This window comes from Oncorhynchus mykiss, chromosome 15 (genome assembly GCF_013265735.2).
Source record: "Oncorhynchus mykiss isolate Arlee chromosome 15, USDA_OmykA_1.1, whole genome shotgun sequence".
Classification (NCBI taxonomy): Eukaryota; Metazoa; Chordata; class Actinopteri; order Salmoniformes; family Salmonidae; genus Oncorhynchus; species Oncorhynchus mykiss.
The window spans coordinates 233,736-249,082 of record NC_048579.1 but is presented as its reverse complement, the minus strand read 5'-3'; the positions used below and the strand labels follow the sequence as shown (position 1 = coordinate 249,082).

The window sequence follows — 15,347 nt, the reverse complement described above, 5'->3', positions numbered from 1 at the left end:
CTAACCTGCCACTTTATTTATCCTAACATGTCACGTTAATTATCCTAACATGTAATGTTAATTATCCTAACCTGCCACTTTATTTATCCTAACATGTCACGTTAATTATCCTCACCTGGCATGTTAATTATCCTAACATGTCATGTTAATTATCCTAACCTGCCATGTTAATTATCCTAACCTGGCTCGTTAATTATCCAAACGTCACGTTAAACATGTCATTGTATTTATTCTAACCTGCCACTTTATTTATCCTAACCTGCCACGTTAATTATCCTAACCTGCCATGTTAATTATCCTAACCTGCCATGTTAATTATCCTAACCTGCCATGTTAATTATCCTAACCTGCCATGTTAATTATCCTAACCTGCCACGTTAATTATCCTAACCTGCCATGTTAATTATCCTAACCTGCCACGTTAATTATCCTAACCTGCCATGTTAATTATCCTAACCTGCCATGTTAATTATCCTAACCTGCCATGTTAATTATCCTAACCTGCCACGGCATTTATCCTAACCTGCCATGTTAATTATCCTAACCTGCCATGTTATTTATCCTAACCTGCCATGTTAATTATCCTAACCTGCCATGTTAATGATCCTAACCTGCCATGTTAATTATCCTAACCTGCCATGTTAATTATCCTAACATGTCATGTTAATTATCCTAACCTACCATGTTAATTATCCTAACCTGCCACGTTAATTATCCTAACCTGACATGTTAACTATCCTAACATGCCCTATAAACAAACCTTCTTTGGTGACAAATAATCAGTATCACCAAAACAGAAGCCAATCACAGTCCTTTTGAATCTGACAGTCCTTTTGCAGAATTGTACTGCAAAAGATGAAAACATCTTCCAACACAATAAATAGATGAATAGTTTATGTTAAATATTTGACAGTATGGGAAGGCAACAGTATTGGTGTGTGATAGGAGCGTGACATCATTGCCTAATTAAACTCAGAGCCTATCCCAAGGCAGGACATAAACACCCAATAATCTATTGCTAAACAACATTTTGAACAATAATTTATCTTTTGCATAGATGTCTGGGCTGTGGCATTTAGCCTACTTTTAAATGGTTTCGAATATACAATCAGTATTGCAGAACTGGTGGACAGGTACTCACTATACTGTAGGTATGCTAAACTACTTGTTTAATTTGAAAAAGTCACTGGAAAATATCAAAACATTCTGCCCAAACCACTATGTGATCAAAATTGCTGTTGCTCTTTCTTTTAGAAACTGCAGTGGCCTAATTCCAATAGTTCCAAGTTATACAATGGGCTCCCGAGCGGCGCAGCAGTCTAAGGCACTGTATCTCAGTGCAAGATGTGTCACTACAGTCCCTGGTTCAAATCCAGGCTGTATCACATCTGGACGTCATTGGGAGTCCCAAAGGGCGGTGCACAATTGGCCCAGCGTTGTCCTGGTTTGGCCGGGGTAGGCTGTCATTGTAAATAAAAAATACAGCAAATGAAGGGTGTTATTGTCACCATAAAAGGTGAATGAAGGGTGTTATTGTCACCATAAAAGGTGAATGAAGGGTGTTATTGTCACCATAAAAGGTGAATGAAGGGTGTTATTGTCACCATAAAAGGTCTAATTTATAACGGGAAACATGTACGGTCTGCGCCAAGTTTATAAATCACAATCTTTTCAGACTTTTCAGAAAAGTTGCACGATGAAATTTAGTGTGAAATTTACGCAATGACATGGACCCTCTATTTCCCATCAGAGCCTCAAGTGACAAAATGGACAGGAAGCAATGGTCACCAGTCAGACAACTGCTGTCTGATCCCAGATAACCTTTTATGTGTGTGTGTGTGTAGAGAGTGGAGGCTAGGGAGCTGGCTCATATCATGGTTGAGTCTAGAGAGAGAAGGAGAGAGGAGAAACAGAAGGAGAGGGAGAAAGAGAGGGAGTTAGTAAGTTTACCTGTTGAGAGAGGGAGAAGCCAGGGAGAGAGAAAGACAGAGAGTTATTAGTTAGTTTACCTGTTGAGAGAGGTAGAAGCCAGGGAGAGAGAAAGACAGAGAGTTATTAGTTAGTTTACCTGTTGAGAGAGGGAGAAGCCAGGGAGAGAGAAAGACAGAGAGTTATTAGTTAGTTTACCTGTTGAGAGAGGGAGAAGCCAGGGAGAGAGAGTTAATACGCCTGATCCACCTTCTATTAGTCGTTAATGTCTGGCATCTTGTGACGTTCTCGTGACAATTTACACCACTGTCTTGTAATGTTAAATCAACTGTTCATGTTTCATGTGTCTCTTCTAGTTGTTGTCATTCTATAATCCCAGAGTTTCATTTTGGGGCGGAGCTTTGTGTCTGAGAGCCAACCACACAGAGCAGAATCAGGTCAGTCTGCTGGAGAGGACCTGAAAAAAACCAGGCACAGAGCACAGCAGGAGGTAAGAGACCTGACACACACACACACACACACAAATACCCCTGTAAACACCTTGTGTGTGTGTTTGTGTCTGTGTGTGTCTGTGTGTGTCTGCGTGTCTGTGTCTGTGTCTGTGTCTGTGTCTGTGTGTGTGTGTGTGTGTGTGTTTGTGTGTGTGTGTGTGTGTGTGTGTGTGTGTGTGTGTGTGTGTGTGTGTGTGTGTGTGTGTGTGTGTGTGTGTGTGTGTGTGTGTGCGTGTGTGTGTGTGCGTGTGTGCGTGTGTGTGTGTGTGTGTGTGTGTGTGTGTGTGTGTGTGTGTGTGTGTGTGTGCTACTCAGAATAGAAATAGGGCAATGCCATTTTATATTTAGGTAAAAGATTTGCTTGAACATGTTAGGTCCATTCACTGTCAGTAGTTAACTGTGAGAGGAGGACATGTTTGAATGAGGATTGTGTGTTTATGAGTATATGCTCGTGTGCATGAGTGTGTGTGTCTCTGTGTGTCCATCTGTGTGAGTGCGTGTGTGTGTGTCTATTTTTGTGATTTTTTTTGTATATGTGAGTGTGTGTGTATCTATGTTTGTGAGTGTATATGTGTGTATGTGTGAGTGTGTGTGTATCTATGTTTGTGAGTGTGTGTGTGTGTCTATTTTTGTGAGTTTTTTTGTATATGTGAGTGTGTGTGTATCTATTTTGTGAGTGTATATGTGTGTATGTGTGAGTGTGTGTGTATCTATGTTTGTGAGTGTGTGTGTGTGTGTGAGTGTGTGTGTGGACAGAAAGCAGGTCCCCTCTGTGTATTTCTCTGCTATTTATAGTTAGAACAAATCCCAGATATGGGAAGAATCTGAGAGAGAGAGAGAGAGAGAGAGAGAGAGAGAGAGAGAGAGAGAGAGAGAGAGAGAGAGAGAGAGAGAGAGAGAGAGAGAGAGAGAGAGAGAGAGAGAGAGGGATAACTGATATCAAAAGTTAGAGGTTACAGGAAGAGAGAGAGAGATAAAGGTCAACTAAAGGTAACTGGGATCAAACGTCAGAGAGGTTACTGTTACATCAACAGGTAAGAGACTCAGAGAAATACGTGTGTGTGTGTGTCTCCCTCGCTCTGTGCGTGTAAAGCTTTCTTGATGTCCAGAGCCTTGTACTACTAATCAGGTCTGAGGAGTTAGTGAGGTAACTTTGGTCAACTCTGATTTCAACTCAGGTTAACCGGTACCATGAAAGTGGCTGACCTTTTAGCCAGCTATGGCAACAAGTCCTTCAGAACTAACCTGCTCTGAAGCAGGCTAACTCCATTTATCCTAAATGAAGTGTTTGAGCCATGAGTTGAGGACCAATGAAATTAGATTCTCTCCGTCTAGCAATGATTGTGTCATCATCCCCCTCATTTGAGGAAGACTACTTATTTAATATTTTACTAATCAAATGTTTTTATGTAAAAAATGATCAATAAAATACAGATGACATGACAAGGACAGAATGCATTTGAAACTTCACACACAGTAAAACTTCTGTATGACTTAATACAATTATTTTATCAATAGGAGATGGATAAAAGTTGCATGTGCATTGGTAACCACAACAAAGACGGCATTAATGAGTAGTAATAAAATAAAGGCACTTCTAAAAGCCTATTTTCAACCACAGGCTGCTGAATTTGCAAAGATAACTTTTCTTTCATTTGAATTTTATTTGTATCGATGTTTCAGCATTGTCTCAATGACTAGTTTGGCTATGTGCAACATGCATGTGCAGTTACAAGCTTGCTGGAGTTAGTGGTAGGCAGACAAGCAATATTCAAGCATTGTAGTACGGATAAAGCCTGAGCTGGAATATGAAGCTAACTGATCCTGGCTAGATTCCTTTGTAGTATACCCCTCTGGTAGGTTCTGACTGAGATCATCATCATCATTATTATTATTCATATTATTACATTAATTTGAACAGGGACAATGTATATACTGAACAAAATTAGAAATGCAGCATGCAACAATTTCTAAGATTTTACTGAGTTACAGGAAATCAGTCAATTTAAAAACATTTATTAGGCCCTAATCTATGGATTTTACATTACTGGGAATACAGACATGCATCTGTTGGTCAGAAAACCAGTCAGTATCTGGTGTGACCACCATGTGCCTCATGCAGTCTCCTTGACATAAAGTTTATCAGGCTGTTGATTGTGGCCTGTGGAATGTTGTCCCTCTTCACGCTATCGTACACGTCAATCCAGAGCATCCCATTTTTTATTTAACCTTTATTTAACTAGGCAAGTCAGTTAAGTACAAATTCTTATTTACAATGACGGCCTACACCGGCCAAACCCGGACGACGCTGGGCCAATTGTGCCGCCGTGCTATGGAACTCCCAATCACGTCCGGTTGTGATACAGCCTTGTCTTGTCACAGTCTCTCTGTGAATTCAAGTTGCCATCAATAAAATTGTATTCTATTTGTTGTCTGCAGCTTATGTGTGCCCCATACCAAAACCCCACCTCCACCATGGGGCACGTCGTCATACACATCTGTCATCTGCCCTGTACAGTCAAAACCAGGTTCTGTGAAGAACAGACTTCTCCAGCGTGCCAGTGGCCATCGAAGGTGAGCATTTGCCCACTGAAGTAGGTTACGACGCAGACCTGCAGTCAGGTCAAGACCCTGGTGAGGACGACGAGCACACAGATGAGCTTCCCTGAGATGGTTTTTGACAGTTTGTGCAGAAATGATTTGGTTGTGCAAACCAACAGTTTCATCAGCTGTCCGGGTGGCTAGTCTCAGATGATCACGCAGATGAAGAAGCTGAATGTGGAGGTCCTGGGCTGGCGTGGTTACACGTGTTCTGCGGTTGTGAGACCAGTTTGATGTACAGCCAAATTCTCTAAAATGGAGTTGGAGGCGGCTTAAGGTCGAGAAATTAACATCAAATTCTCTGGCAACAGATCTGTTAGACATTTCTGCAGTCAGCTTGCCAATTGTACGTTCTCTCAAAACTTGAGACATCTGTGGCATTGTGTTGTGTGACAAAACTGCATATTTTAGAGTGGCCTTTTATTGATCCCAGCCATATGTAATGATCATGTTGTTTAATCAGCTTGTTGATATGCCACACTTGTCAGGTGGATGGATTATCTTGGAAAAGGAGAAATGCTCACTAACAGGGATGAAAACACATTTGTGCCCAAAATTTGAGAGAAATAATATTTTTGTGCTTATGGAAAATTTCTTGCATCTTTTATTTCAACTCATGAAACACTTTACATGTTGCGTTTATATATATTTTTTTTGTTTGTTCAGTATACAACAAACATAAGTCTCAGTACACTTGAGAAAATATTTATCCACCAGCTAATTCCCTGGGTAACATACAAACATCAGCCATTTAAAAATGAATCATAAAAACAGAGGTCAGGACAAGGAAAAGTTCCTACAACAATTTATCCTCACATCTCCTCGCCAAGTGGAACTCATCAGTGAGAGCCCAAGATTGGGTCTGCCAACACCAGGACGAGGGAGGCTCGATGCTGCAGGGACTTCAACTCCACAGCAGGCTCCCCAAGCAGTAATGAGGCCAGCCCCAGCACCAGGAGACAAGTCCAGCAGCGCAAACATCCACCCTCCAGCATTCCTGAGGAAGGAGCCGAAGATCTCTTCATACCACCTGGGGTAAGACATTGAAAACTGCCTGCTGAGGTTTGAACGAATGGCTAAGATGTGACGGTGGCCAGAGGTACAATGAGCCTGCAATCTTGTCCCATTGCTCACAATTCAGTTTGTCTGTGATGTGTACGCCGAGGAACTTAAAACTTACTACCCTCTCCACTACTGTCCCATCGATGTGGATAGGGGGGTGCTCCCACTGCTGTTTCCTGAAGTCCACAATCATCTCCTTAGTTTTGTTGACGTTGAGTGTGAGGTTATTTTCCTGACACCACACTCCGAGGGCCCTCACCTCCTCCCTGTAGGCCGTCTCGTCGTTGTTGGTAATCAAGACTACCACTGTAGTGTCGTCCGCAAACTTGATGATTGAGTTAGAGGCGTGCGTGGCCACGAAGTCGTGAGTAAACAGGGAGTACAAGAGAGGGCTCAGAACGCACCCTTGTGTGGCCCCAGTGTTGAGGATCAGCGGGTGGAGATGTTGTTACCTACCCTCACCACCTGGGGGCGGCCCGTCAGGAAGTCCAGTACCTAGTTGCACAGGGTGGGGTCGAGACCCAGGGTCTCGAGCTTGATGACGAGTTTGGAGGGTATTATGGTGTTAAATGCTGAGCTGTAGTCGATGAACAGCATTCTCACATAGGTATTCCTCTTGTCCAGATGGGTTAGGGCAGTGTGCAGTGTGGTTGAGATTGCATCGTCTATGGACCTATTTGGGCGGTAAGCAAATTGGAGTGGGTCTAGGGTGTCAGGTAGGGTGGAGGTGATATGGTCCTTGACTAGTCTCTCAAAGCACTTCATGATGACGGAAATGAGTGCTACGGGGCGGTAGTCGTTTAGCTCAGTTACCTTAGCTTTCTTGGGAACAGGAACAATGGTGGCCCTCTTGAAGCATGTGGGAACAACAGACTGGGATAGGGATTGATTGAATATGTCCGTAAACACACCAGCCAGCTGGTCTGCGCATGCTCTGAGGAGCTCGGCTGGGGATGCCGTCTGGGCCTGCAGCCTTGCGAGGGTTAACACGTTTAAATGTTTTACTCACGTTGGCTGCAGTGAAGGAGAGTCCGCATGTTTTGGTTGCGGGCCGTGTCAGTGGCACTGTACTGTCTTCAAAGCGGGCAAAAAAGTTATTTAGTTATTTAGTCTGCCTGGGAGCAAGACATCTTGGTCTGTGACGGGGCTGGTTTTCTTTTTGTAATCCGTGATTGACTGTAGACCCTGCCACATACCTCTTGTGTCTGAGCCGTTGAATTGCGACTCTACTTTGTCTCTATACTGACGCTAAGCTTGTTTGATTGCCTTGCGGAGGGAATAGTTACACTGTTGGTATTCGGTCATGTTTCCGGTCACCCTGCCCTGATTAAAAGCAGTGGTTCCTTGCTTTCAGTTTCATGCGAATGCTGCCCTCAATCCACGGTTTCTGGTTTGGGAATGTTTTAATCGTTGCTATGGGAACAACATCTTCAATGCACGTTCTAATGAACTCGCACACCGAATCAGCGTATTCGTCAATGTTGTTGTTCGCCGCAAAGCGGAACATATCCCAGTCCGGGTGATGGAAGCAGTCTTGGAGCGTGGAATCAGATTGGTCGGACAAGAATTGAACAGACCTCAGCGCGGGAGCTTCTTGTTTTAGCTTCTGTCTGTAGGCAGGGAGCAACAAAATGGAGCATGCCTTGAACAAGGGCGTTAGCCACTATAGCCACTCCGGTGTGTCCGGTGCAAAGATCCAGAGCTTACGGCAGGAATCCGGTGATGTAGTGGCTTCTAGTCCTGTTAGTGAAGAGTCCAGGAGGCATCAGCTGTGTAGCCGAGTGATCATAGGGTCCACTGAGCAGGCCGGGAGATGGGCCTGGATCAAAGGCTAGCGTCGGGGCTGGGCCCCTCGGTAGCAGCTAGCTAGCTGCGATGATCCAGTGTAATGGTCCAGAGCTTACAGCAGGAATCCAGTGATGTAGTTGAGAAAAGCAGTCCGAAAAGCAGTTCTTAATAAGCACGACGCAACACGGAGTGACTGGATACAGCCCTTAGCCGTGGTATATTGGCAATATACCAATACGTTGATGGGAAAGCACTAGTTTGCTGGCACCATAATTTATGTTTATACTTTTGCGGCAATGCTGTTGTTTTGGAAATCACTATGTAAATAAACACCCTTGCACGGAAGTGCTTTTGCAACTCCACCATTTGTAGAGTTTAAATTTAGTATAGACTTAAGTTAGAATGATGTTTTTTCAGTTTAGCCTTCTGGCCTACAATACACAACAAATACCATGTGTATCTTTCACTATAGAATACCGTGTGTATCTTTCACTATAGAAAACCGTGTGTATCTTTCACTATAGAATACTGCTATAATCAGTTGTAAATCATTTTATGAACTTTAACACACTTTTAGTAGCTACTAGGATGTGAAAAAACTTGTATGACCTCTATTATATAATCAATATATCTCTGTCATAGCTCCGAGTCACACAACAAACACACAACTCTCTCTCTCTCTCTCTCTCTCTCTCTCTCTCTCTCTCTCTCTCTCTCTCTCTCTCTCTCTCTCTCTCTCTCTCTCTCTCTCTCTCTCTCTCTCATACACACACACACACACACAGAGAGATATTACCATTCTTACATAGCTGCATCTGTTTTTAATGTGGATTTAATGTAGCATGATATTTGAAATGGACAGTGTGATGTGGATCTGGTATGTGTGTGTGTGAGGGATCAGTGGGGTGTTAGGGGGCAGCTGTCCTGTCTTCCCCACTCAAGGCTCTCTGTCTGGGTATATATATTATATCCACGTCCTGGAGTATGTGTGTGTGTGTTAGAGCAGCAGAGCCCCATGTTGTGTAAACAACACCCTGGTTACGGTAACCAAGGCCTGCTGGGCTATATATATCGAACCCTTTACCTTGAGAGAGAGACAGAGAGAGTGATACTGGCTAGCTAGCTAACAGACTATTGAGATAGAATAGCTTCAACGCTAGCTAACAGGCATAGCCCACAGGTTAGCCAGCTAGTCATTGTGATAGCATAGTCCACAGGCTAGCCAGTTAGTGATTGTGATAGCATAGCCCACATGTTAGCCAGCTAGTGATTGTGATAACATAGCCCGCAGGTTAGCCAGCAAGACATTGTGATAGCATAGCCCACAGTTTAGTTTTGTCATTGTGATAGCATAGCCCACAGGTTAGCTAGATAGTGATTGTGATAGCATAGCCCACAGTTTAGTTTAGTCATTGTGATAGCATAGCCCACAGGTTAGCTAGATAGTGATTGTGATAGCATAACCCACAGGTTAGCCGGCTAGTGATTGTGATAGCATAGCCCACAGGTTAGCCAGCTAGTGATTTTGCAAGCATAGCCCGCAGGTTAGCCGGCAAGACATTGTGATAGCATAGCCCACAGGTTAGCAGGTGTAACAGTATAACTTTAGACCGTCCCCTCGCCCATACCCGGGCGCGAACCAGGGACCCTCTGCACACATCAACAACAGTCACCCACGAAGCATCGTTACCCATCGCTCCACAAAAGCCGCGGCCCTTGCAGAGCAAGGGGAACTACTACTTCAAGGGCTCAGAGCACGTCACCGATATTTAGCGCGCACCACCGCCAACTAAGCTAGCCGTTTCACATCCGTTACACAGGCAAGACATTGTGATAGCATAAAGGGGAAGGGGAAAGGGGGATACCTATACATAACCCTGCTTAGCCAGCTAGCACTCAACAACTCTAGAGATTATATGAAGTAGTTGACTGAGGGTTGAATGTGTTTCAAACAACAGTCGAGACAACAGACCAGACAACAGACCAGGGCCCGGTTGAATAAAGCATCTTGTTTCCATTAAGATTTCCCTTAAAGAATACTTTCCCCTTACCTGGGGGAATTGTTTAAGGGTGTTGCATACAGGCATGTAGGGGGCAGCAGGTAGCCTAGCAGGTTAGAGAGGTGAGCCAGCAACTGGAGGGTTGCCAGTTTGAATCCATGGTCCGACGGGAAAAATCTGATGGTAAATGAGCTGGCAAACGGAGGGTTGCTGGTGTCAAATTCTAGAGGCCATTGCCTACCGTTGTGCCCTTGAGCAAGGCGCTTAACCCAGGGCCACCCCGCCCATTAGGCAGGATTAGGCGGCCGCTTAGAGCAGCAGATTAATGAGGGAGGCATTTTCTGGGCTAAACTGACCAACAACACAAAATTCATCCCCAAAACAATGATAACTTCTTTCAGCAAGTGGCATATGGTCTATTAAGGTGAGCATGATAAGCAGTACCCACTTTGCCAATGGCAGGGGCACAAAATATGTATCGTGTTCATGCCCAGTGATCCTCTCCATGGTACTGTTGAAGAGACAGCCCTGTGGCGCTCCACCAACACTCCGTCAAAGTCATGTAACATTATTCATGTAGCCTGTATGGAAGAAAGAGTATATTGCCTCTGTGGACTTTTCTGTAGCCTACAGGGCGACCAAATTTATGACAATCTCATGAGACACTCACTCACCAAGATGGCGCCGATAGACTTGGCAGCTCTGTTTCTAGCTGTTAAGCAGCTTTGCACTATTTGTACAGTATATTTGTAGTATTTTCTTTTCTGTGTTATTTCTTACATTATTAGCCTAGAATGTTTTTTGCGTTATTACATACAGCCGGAAATAACTTTTGGATATTAGAGCGATAGTAACTCACCAGCAATCCAACCAGAAATATGACTTTCACAATTGAATCCAATGCTTAGTATATTACTCTATAATGTTCAGTCCCTGGACGATAAAGTAGACCACCTCAGGGCGAAGATCTCCTTCCAGAGAGACATCAGGGACTTTAACATACTCTGTTTCACGGAATCACGGCTCTCTCCAGCTATACTGTCTCGTCCAAACAGCCAGCTGGGTTCTCAGTACATCGTGCAGACAGGAATAAAGAACCTTTCTTGGAAAAAGAAAGGCTGACATGTATGTTTCATGATTAAGTACTTATGTTGTGATTGTGGTAACTCAAGTCCATTTGTTCACCCAACCTAGAATACCTCACAATCAAATGTTGACTGTATTACCTCCCAAGAGAATTCTCTTCGGTTATCGTCATAGCCATGTATATCCTCCCTCAAGCCGATACCACGACGGCCCTCAAGTAACTACACTGGTCTTTGCTCAAACTGGAAAACACATATTCTGAGGCCGCATTTATTGTAGCTGGGGACTTTAACAAAGCAAATCTGAGGAAAACGCTACCGAAGTTCAACATGTTGCCTGTAGTACCCGCACTTCAAAAACTCTCAACCGTTGATACTCACCCTTCTGGGATGGCTACAAGGCCCTCCCCCGCCCTCCCTTCAGCAAATCAGATCACAACTCCATTCTGCTCCTCCCTTCCTATAGGCAGAAACTCAAACAGGAAGTACCCATGCTAAGGTCTACTCAACACTGGACTGACCAATCAGGATCCATGCTTCAAGATTGTTTTGAGCACGTGGACTGGGATATGTTCCGTGTTGCCTCTGAGAATAACATTGAGGTATACACTGACACTGTGACTGAGTTCATCAAGAAGTGTATAGGGATGGTGTTCCCACTGTGATTATTTAATCCTACCCAAACCAAAAACCATGGACAGATGGAAGCATTCGCGCAAAACTGAATGCACGAACCACCACATTTAACCACGGCAAGGTGATTGGGAATATGGTTTAATACAAACAGTGCACTCTGTAATGTAACGAAAAAAGGAAAAAGTCAGGACAGAGACAAGGCGGAGTCGCAATTCAGTGTCTCAGACACGAGACGTATGTGGCAGGGACTCCAGGCAATCCCGGATTACAAAGGGAAAACCAGCCATGTTGCGAACACCGACTTCTTGTCAGGCTGTATCACTACCTGGCACGGCAACTGCACCATCTGCAACCGCAGGGCTCTCCAGAGGGTGGTGCGGAATGCCCAACGCATCACTGGGGGCACACTGCCTGCCCTCTAGGACATCACAGGAAGGCCATAAAGATCATCAAGGACATCAACCACCTGAGCCACAGCCTGTTCATCCCTTTATTAAGGCAATGTCAGTACAGGTGAATCGAAGCTGGGACCGAGAGACTGAAAAACAGCCTCTATCTCAAGGCCATCAAACTGTTAAATAGCCATCACTAGCCGACCTCCTACCCAGTACCCTTCCCGACTACCACCCGGTTACTCAACCTTGCACCTTAGAATCTGCTGTACATAGACATCGGCCACTGGTCACTTTAATAATGTTTACATACTGTTGTACTCATTTCATATGTATATACTGTATTCTAGTCAAGGCCATCCTATTTAACTATTGCTGTATATATACCATCACATATGTATACTATTCTAGAAAATATACTAAATATAATATCCACATACTGTCCATGTCTATATATACCTTCACATATACAGTATATACTATTCTACGTATTCTATAGATATACTAAATATTATATCCACATACTGTCCATGACTATACATCCTATCCCATATATATATGTATATAACCCTATTGTATGTATATATATATATATATATGTACAGTGCCTTGCGAAAGTATTCGGCCCCCTTGAACTTTGCGACCTTTTGCCACATTTCAGGCTTCAAAGATAAAGATATAAAACTGTATTTTTTTGTGAAGAATCAACAACAAGTGGGACACAATCATGAAGTGGAACGACATTTATTGGATATTTCAAACTTTTTTAACAAATCAAAAACTGAAAAATTGGGCGTGCAAAATTATTCAGCCCCTTTACTTTCAGTGCAGCAAACTCTCTCCAGAAGTTCAGTGAGGATCTCTGAATGATCCAATGTTGACCTAAATGACTAATGATGATAAATACAATCCACCTGTGTGTAATCAAGTCTCCGTATAAATGCACCTGCACTGTGATAGTCTCAGAGGTCCGTTAAAAGCGCAGAGAGCATCATGAAGAACAAGAAACACACCAGGCAGGTCCGAGATACTGTTGTGAAGAAGTTTAAAGCTGGATTTGGATACAAAAAGATTTCCCAAGCTTTAAACATCCCAAGGAGCACTGTGCAATTGATAATATTGAAATGGGAAGGAGTATCAGACCACTGCAAATCTACCAAGACCTGGCCGTCCCTCTAAACTTTCGGCTCATACAAGGAGAAGACTGATCAGAGATGCAGCCAAGAGGCCCATGATCACTCTGGATGAACTGCAGAGATCTACAGCTGAGGTGGGAGACTCTGTCCATAGGACAACAATCAGTCGTATATTGCACAAATCTGGCCTTTATGGAAGAGTGGCAAGAAGAAAGCCATTTCTTAAAGATATCCATAAAAAGTGTTGTTTAAAGTTTGCCACAAGCCACCTGGGAGACACACCAAACATGTGGAAGAAGGTGCTCTGGTCAGATGAAACCAAAATTGAACTTTTTGGCAACAATGCAAAACGTTATGTTTGGCGTAAAAGCAACACAGCTCATCACACTGAACACACCATCTCCACTGTCAAACATGGTGGTGGCAGCATCATGGTTTGGGCCTGCTTTTCTTCAGCAGGGACAGGGAAGATGGTTAAAATTGATGGGAAGATGGATGGAGCCAAATACAAGACCATTCTGGAAGAAAACCTGATGGAGTCTGCAAAAGACCTGAGACTGGGACGGAGATTTGTCTTCCAACAAGACAATGATCCAAAACATAAAGCAAAATCTACAATGGAATGGTTCAAAAATAAACATATCCAGGTGTTAGAATGGCCAAGTCAAAGTCCAGATCTGAATCCAATCGAGAATCTGTGGAAAGAACTGAAAACTGCTGTTCACAAATGCTCTCCATCCAACCTCACTGAGCTCGAGCTGTTTTGCAAGGAGGAATGGGAAAAAATGTCAGTCTCTCGATGTGCAAAACTGATAGAGACATACCCCAAGCGACTTACAGCTGTAATCGCAGCAAAAGGTGGCGCTACAAAGTATTAACTTAAGGGGGCTGAATAATTTTGCACGCCCAATTTTTCAGTTTTTGATTTGTTAAAAAAGTTTGAAATATCCAATAAATGTCGTTCCACTTCATGATTGTGTCCCACTTGTTGTTGATTCTTCACAAAAAAATACAGTTTTATATCTTTATGTTTGAAGCCTGAAATGTGGCAAAAGGTCGCAAAGTTCAAGGGGGCCGAATACTTTCGCAAGGCACTGTATATATATATATTTATACTGTATTTATACTCTGGACTCTGACATTGCTCATCCTTATATTTATCTATTTCTTAATTCCATTCATTCACTTTTAGATTTGTGTGTGTTGCAAAGTTGGAGGTAGAAACATAAGCATTTCGCTACTCCCACAATAATCTGCTAAATATGTGTATGTGATAAAATGTGATTTAATTCAATTTTTTTTACATCACACTTGATTTCAATCAAACAGCCTAAATGGTGCCCTATCAAATCAGAATACTCTTTGATGTGAATATGAATGAAAATATCCTAAAAATAGGACAGGTAAAGGTAAAATGGACAACAACCTATGGAATCAAATTAGGCTACTCACAACTGCTGTCCGGGAGTTTCACTTAGTGGGATAAATTGCCAATATAATTAGTCATTTCAAATCTGTATTTGTCCATTTCTGAGCTGATCGTGGCGAAGAAGAACATGCGAACTGCATTTTCCAAGAAAATGCGACGCCTGACAACATGGGTAGCTGAGATAGGCAGCCAGTGAGTTTCAATTTTGTAGAAGCTTATGTACAATGTATCCTACCATTTCTACCAAAATTTGAGGAATGCGAGAGCACCCGCCTCTGCCATATGGACACATTGATTCACAGTGAGCCATTACGGTAAAGAAATGAGCACATGGAACGTGGAGATCAGTCACAGCAGTAGGCCTATAAATCAAATCAAATCAAAGTGTATTTGGTCGTGTACACAGATTTGCAGATGTTATCACAGGTGCAGCAAAATGCTTGTGCAGCAATAATACACAGAAAGCAATACAATACAATACACACATAATCCAAAAGAAAAAAGAAAGAAATTAAGATCAGAATATCAGAACGTGCAATGTCAGAGTCCGGAATATAATATATACTCAGTATCTAGTTTATTAGGTACACAACCCCAGACAGGCATCGAGGCATTCAGTTGCTGTTCCATTGAACGTTAGAATGGGCAAAAAGAGTTATCTAAGAGATTTTGAGCGTGATATGATTGACGGTGCCAGGCACGCCAGTTCCAGTGTCTCAGAAATGTCCGGCCTCCTGGGCTTTTCATGCACGACAGTGCAGTGTTTCTACAACTTGATTAGAGTCCACCAGTGGTAAA

The 15,347-nt window shown here is 43.1% G+C and overlaps 1 protein-coding gene across 1 annotated transcript in view; it reads left to right on the top strand.

Moving 5' to 3' along the window:
* The first annotated feature begins 1,924 nt into the window (after positions 1–1,924).
* The window catches only part of smpx (small muscle protein X-linked), a 36,061-nt gene continuing 22,638 nt past the window's right edge, over positions 1,925–15,347 (top strand). Inside the window, exons 1-2 of the mRNA XM_021562221.2 lie at positions 1,925–1,940; positions 2,286–2,419. The gene's annotated coding sequence lies outside the window, so the exon portion shown is untranslated. The remainder of the gene's footprint in view (positions 1,941–2,285; positions 2,420–15,347) is intronic.